The following is a 7,247-nucleotide window of genomic DNA, read 5'->3' as shown; positions in this document are numbered from 1 at the left end:
AAGACAATACAATGTAACAAGGGCTATATAGAAAGCCAATTAGACATCATACACTAACTTTGACCCATAAGCTCTTAATAGCTTTTAATCTAACTCAAATATACTCCAATGAAATAATAATATTTAAATTAGAATTAAACATCTAAACATGCATGATAATTGTTCAATAAATCAAAGAATATAAGGCTTGGAGTTAGTGATCTTATCCGCAGCACATTATTACAATTCCATTATGAAGCCGTGGGTTTTATTTTCTAATAAAACCTTTATGAATTCATTTAAGTCGTCAAATTACTTTTAAAACTTCAGATACTTCATGTTTTGAAACTATTTGTTTTGTTTATTTTTTGAGGTTACCATTGATCTAAAAGACACTTTATTCCATTCCAAATGGTAGATTTTAACTAAAATCACATATTACATCACAACTTTTTCATGTGACTATGTAATCACCATAAGGATCAACAATCATCATATTGTATCTACTTTTTGAACTTAATTCTATAACCGAGGCTAGAGTACAACTCATAATTTCCTACGAACAACCAACTCATGAAGTAAAGCTTAGAATGCTTAATTTCACTATTATAACTCCATCAAATAACTTATAGGACACATTAGTGATAGAATGATGTTCTAATAAAAACTAAACCACTTGAATATCAATTGAATCAAATCTCCATTCAAGCATGAGATAATATTGATTTAGGAAGCCTAGGGTTAGAAAATCAAGAAAATTCATTTAAATCTCCATTCAAGCATCTATTGAAGATATGTTGCATAGAGATCAAATCTAACTAGACAATAGAGTCTAGTCTAGAAACCATGAAGAACTCCATGTTGCTCAACACTTTTGGATTTAGGGAAAAAATGAAAATCCTAACTTTGAAGTTTAAAGAGAATGAAGATGGTGTGTACCTTTCTAAGAATATGAGATGAATGAGGAATGATTATATTTCCACTAGAGCTTCTAGGGAGCTTCCAACATCCTTAGATTAACAGAAATCACCATGGGAGAAGAGGTGATAAGTTGGAATAGTTTAAATGTGGAGGGAATACATGTTTGGTGATATAATTTCAAAAGTTTGACCAATTGGAACGTATAATCCCTCCACTTTATTACCCAATACTAAGTCCACTATATGTGTTGAAAATAGCCAGTATTTATAGAATTTTCAAAACTAACTCTTATCCTCTAATTTCATGACATCTAAGTCCTAACTATAGCTAGTTGAGCCAAATCGTGATTAAGTACTAAGTCATTGCTTAAATTACTTAATATATTATATTAAAAGATTTTTAAAACAACTTATAATAATTATAATTATTTTTTGACTTATTTGAATATATTATCATTCAGTTGAATAATTAATTTCACTAAGGGAAAAATGACTTCCAGGCACTCTATTTCGAGCCCAAAATATGTGGCCATACCCCTATAGTTGCATGATTTTTTTCATCAAAATTGTCAACGAAGGTCGTGAATCATATGGTCACATGAAAAATCAGCATGGAAAAAGTGAAACCGAAGCATAAGTATATGTGAGAATTTTGTATGGGTTTTTTTTTTGTAATCAATGATTATATCGAATATGCGACCTTAATTACTTTTTAGACATAACTTTTCTTTATTTTAATGGCTTTTGTTGACGTTTGGCAACATGAATGTGTTTTTACTGTGGCATTTGTTATTATATTGTGCCACATAAATAAACTATAACCTACCCTTTAGAGACTTAGAAATATGCAAGTTATTGGGAAAAGTAAATTGTAGTGACACGAATTTATTTTTAACCATGGTTAGTTTTTCACATACAGTCATATAAATAATAGTTAGCATGACCGCTGGTATATGTGTGACAATTTTATATCTTTTTGACGTTAGAAAACAGCTAGACAATGACTATAATTGATATAGTGACTTTATGTTTATAAACGTGGAAAATATTCATTTTACGACCAAACTTGTTTTTTTATTACGACCTACTTTAACATTTATACATGCATAAATTAATGAGTATAACACATAATAAAATTAAAATGGTCATATCATAATTATAGACGCAAAATTAATTATATGTATGGTTATTGGTTATTGCTTAGTAATTTTCCTTTATGTTAGACCCCGACATTTGATAATATTTAGAAACACATGCAGCAATTAATGAAATCAAAGTCATCGGTGTTTATTTGTTGGCATATATAAATGTTTAAAGCATCGTCAATGAATAGTTATAGAATCATTCCTTGATTATGTTGTGATTATTCATTGCCCTTTACACCCCGCTCCCGAGTTGTAGTAAAGAAAAGAAAGGAAAGAGAAAAGAAATAAGGAGAGAAAAGAAAAGAAAAGAAAGGAAAAGATATTTCTCTTTTGTGCTCCCGAGTTGGAGAGAAATGAAAGGAAAATTAAACATTTTGTTCTTTCTTTCCGAATCCTCCCAAATTGGAAGGAAAGTTAGGAGAGAAAATGATCCTTCAATTTCCTTCCAATTCCTTCCTTTAATGAAACTCGGGAGCACCAATCTATCTTCTTTTCCTCTCATTTCTCTCCTTAGTGGCAATTATTTAATTATAACATGACACATAGTATCATTTAGAGATATAAAAAAAACAAATAAATATTAAATGTTAGGAATAAGACTAATTAAGGTAATTAACTTTTCGGTTTGTTCACATGTAGGTAACTATCTTTTTTTTGTACACATCTAGGTAACAAACTTTTTGAAATTGTTCACTTATGACCATTATGACCTGCTGTAGCAGGTTACATCCAGCTACAGTAGGTCATAATGGTTACATGTGAACACTTTCAACATGTTCGTTATCTAAATGTGTACAAAAGAAAAATAGTTACCCAAATATGAACAAAACCAAAAGTAATAGTAAATTACACGAATGGTCCTTGTGGTTTGGGGGAATTTATACATTTGGTCCCTAACTTATTTTTTTAATTCGGATGCTCCCTATTGTTTTGTTTTGCTGTATTTAGTCAATGTCTTACCTAAAAAGATTAGTACGTCCTTATTAATTTAATTTTTTTTTATTTATTTTTATTTATTTATGACAAAACTTCAAAAATGGTCCCTGTGGTTTTCAAAAATATCAAGTTTAATCCCTAAGTTCAAAAAACCTCACAGATGGTCCCCGTGGTTTCAAAACTTTTAACATTTGGTCCTTCCGGCTCACTCCGTCAATATTTCACCGTTAAGTGAGGGGTATTTTCGTCTTTTCAATACCCAAGGACCATTTATGAGGTTCTCTCTCTCTCTCTCTCTCTCTCTCTCTCTCTCTCTCTCTCTCTCTCTCTCTCTCTCTCTCTCTCTCTCTCTCTCTCTCTCTCTCTCTCTCTCTCTCTCTCTCTCTCTCTCTCTCTCTCTCTCTCTCTCTCTCTCTCTCTCTCTCTCTCTCTCTCTCTCTCTCTCTCTCTCTCTCTCTCTCTCTCTCAAAACCCCCACCATTATCCTTTAGCAAGCGTGCAACCCAAAGGAAAATACATAAATACAAAAGAATAATTGTTTGACTTTGAGTTGCAACAGAGCTGCTTCTTGACTTTCCGATTCACTTCGATATTTCTTGCAACTGATACCTTTATACCATCATCCCCAACTCTTTGTTTTTGTTTAACTTTTTAAACAATATTAACCCAAAAATTCATATTCTTGCCTAATTTTAGTGGCGTCCATATACCTCCTCTACTTCTGGCTGCTACCCAACCTTACCACTTCCTTGTTTTAGATTCTTTCAACTATATCAATAAAGATTGATGTTTTAAATTTTTTAGAACAAACCGATTGTTTCCAAATCATTTGTTTCCGAGACCGTTTCCAAACATGGGCAAATTGATTGTTTTCTAATCTACGTTTCAAATTTATTTCATGAATAAATCACACATGATGGACCCATATAACAAAAACACACATAAGTGATGAAGAATGCACATTCCAAATCGATGGTAAATGGAGATCAAGAGTTCTAATTTTGTTTTGCTGGATAAAGGAGATGCGAGGTTCCAGATTTGCATCCTCTGTTATGTACTTGCAAAAAAGAAAATGTTAACAGCTACTAGAAAATCAACAGACCATCCCCTTTTTGAAAATGTTCAGGGGAAGAGAACAAAAATGATTACTAGTGGCTCTAGTCGTTGAAAGTGGGTAAGGAAAAAAACGTTGAAGAAATGATGAACATATGCGTTCTTTGGTCTTATTTCACACAGGCCTCCTATTTTACTTTCCTGTCGGCGAGAACGAAGAAAAGGGAAGGGAGTTGGGTTGGGTTGGGTTTGATCAATGAAGGCAATGGCGGAGTAGAGGGTGGTGGGCAGCTACAGTGGTGACATAGTGGTCGGAGGCGAAAAGGAAGTGAGAAACGGTGGTAACAATCGAGGTGCACTCAATTGTTTCTTCCTTCTTACTTGTTTTTCACGCAGCCACATTGGGAAGGAGGATAGTGGTGGAGCTGTGGGCGGCAGTGGGTGTTCTCTTGGCAAAACCGGAAGGAAGAGGGTGGTTGGTAGTCGGAATTCCATTCCCATAGCAACAACTCAATGGTGGGTTTACTAACGAGGGAGATAGAGGATTATTATAGAGAGAGACCTTTTATGTTAAAATATTATATTTTCTTTTTTCTTTTTTTTATTTATAAATAAGACAAAGTTTCATAAATGGTCCTTGTCATATCAAAATGACGAAAATACCCTTTAATTAACAGCCAACAGTTAACGGAGTGAGTCGGAATGACGAAATGTTAAATGTTTTGAAACCACAGGGACTATCTGTGAGGTTTTTTGAACTTAGGGATTAAACTTGATATTTCTGAACACCACAGGGACCATTTTTGAACTTTTGTCTTTATTTATGTATTTTTGTTATATGTTTAAAAAAACTAATGGACCTCACATATCTGTATCTCCTCATCATCCCATCTTTCATCATCTTCAACTTCTATTTTCTTTTCCATCTTTAATGACAACGAAGTCTTCACCATCTATTCTTTTTCAGTCCTTTAACTCCAGCGAACCAACACCACAACCCAATAAAGTGAAGAGACAGTGTGTTATGGTGTTTGTTCGCTAGAGTTGAAGGACCAAAAAAAAGAATGGTGAAGACTTCCATTTCACTAAAGATTGAAAGAAAATAGAGGTTGAATAGGATACGAGATGGGATGGTGACCGGTAGGACCCAAATTAAATTTCTCAAATGTGGTTTCAGGTTTACGGTGAAGAGATACAGATATGTGGGGTCTATTAATTTTTTAAACATATTAAAAAACATAAATAAGAAAATTAATTAAAAAAATAAATTAAATAAGGGCATAATAGTCTATTTAGGTAAGACAGTGACTAAGCGCGCAACAAAAATAAACAGTAGGGACCATCCGAGTTCAAAAAAATAAGTTAGGGACCAAATGCAAAAATTCCCCCAGACCATAGGGACGATTCATGTAATTTACTCTTACTTTCGGTTTGTTCATATTTAGGTAACTATTTTTTTTGTACACATCTAGGTAACGAACTTGATGAAACTGTTCACATATAACCATTATGACCTGCTGTAGATGGATGTAACCTGCTACAGGAGGTCATAATGGTCATATGTGAAGAGTTCCAAAAAGTTTGTTACATAGATGTGTACAAAAAAAGATAGTTACCTATATGTGAACAACCCGAAAAGTTAATTACCTTAATAGGTCTTATTCCCTAAATGTTACAGTTGTTTGGTTTTAGACCTATATAACTGTTATTTGGTTTTATACCTATATAATTGTTATTTGGTTTTAGACCTATACAATTGTTGTAAATCCATCGTTGAATAATACATATATGATCATATTAGGTTACAACCCGTGGAAATCACTGGTAAAAAAGAAAAAATAAAATTGATAATTAAAAATAGTTAAGAAACTCTTTTACACATTTATATTGATTATTTAAAAGTAATATATATATATATATATATATATATATATATATATATATATATATATATATATATATATATATATATACAGTTAGGTTCATGTAAGACGACTTAATTTTGTGAGACCATGAGACGCATTTTTTTATTTTTTTTAGTTAACTCAAGTTCCGAAAATAATATTTAAAAAAAAGAATTTTCGGATTTTTCTATTTATTTTGCATTTTAAAATTATTTTTTAGAATATGTACAATATAATAATCTATTAGAATAATTCACGTATTTAAAAAAAAATAGATTTTAAAAAAAAAAACTTAGTTAACTGGAGTTCCGAAAATAATATTTAAGAAAATAATTTTTAGATTTTTCCATTTATTTTTGCATTTTAAAATTATTTTTTAGAATATGTCAGTATAATATTCTATTAGAATATTTAACTTATTTTTCAAAAAAAAAAAACAAAAAAACAAAAAAAAACAGGATTTTTTTTTATTTTTTTATTTTTATTTTTTATTTTTTTTAGTTAATTCAAGTTCCAAAAATAATATTTAAAAAAAGAATTTTTTGATTTTTCCATTTATTTTGCATTTAAAATTATTTTTAGATTTGATTTCACGTTCTCACAAAATTAGAATGGTTTCAAATGAACCTGAACATATATATATATATATATATATATATATATATATATATATATATATATATATATATATATATATATACACATTTTTTTGAATATCCAATATATATTTGTATGTGTAAACATTTAATATATTTATGATTTTATAGAAAGAACGTAAATTTTGAATAGACTGTAGAAAAACAATCAATTGTATGTAAAAGATATTGATATATGAAAGCTTAAATATAACATAAATGTAAATCAATCATGCAAATGACATTGAATTAAAGTCAAAAAAATCAATTTTGTGTGTAGATTTGGAAAAGTTATAATAATCTCTAATAGTTTGATCACAAAACGGTTGGTTTCCTAAGCGTAGATTGAACAATCTTCTTCAAGATAGTATTGGATTTTTGAAAACCATTCTTGATATAAAATGCATGAATTTTGCATCCCTATAAAAAATAATAATTTTAAAATTATGTAAATATTATGTAATAAGGATATGAAAAAAATTGCAACATAATTATATTATTGTTTTGAGCTAAAATAATATTATTTGGTTACTTCAGTTTTAAAATAAAATAAACATAAAATTTTGTAAATTTGGTTTTGAGTTTTGATTTTTAAAGAGTACATTTACAATTCAGCAAGATTTTTATTTTTATCATCAAGAAAAACACAACTGACATATTGGTAATGTGGCAAAC

This window comes from Lactuca saligna, chromosome 4 (genome assembly GCF_052625555.1).
Source record: "Lactuca saligna cultivar CGN05327 chromosome 4, ASM5262555v1, whole genome shotgun sequence".
Lineage (NCBI taxonomy): Eukaryota > Viridiplantae > Streptophyta > Magnoliopsida > Asterales > Asteraceae > Lactuca > Lactuca saligna.
Note: the sequence above shows the minus strand (reverse complement) of the source record.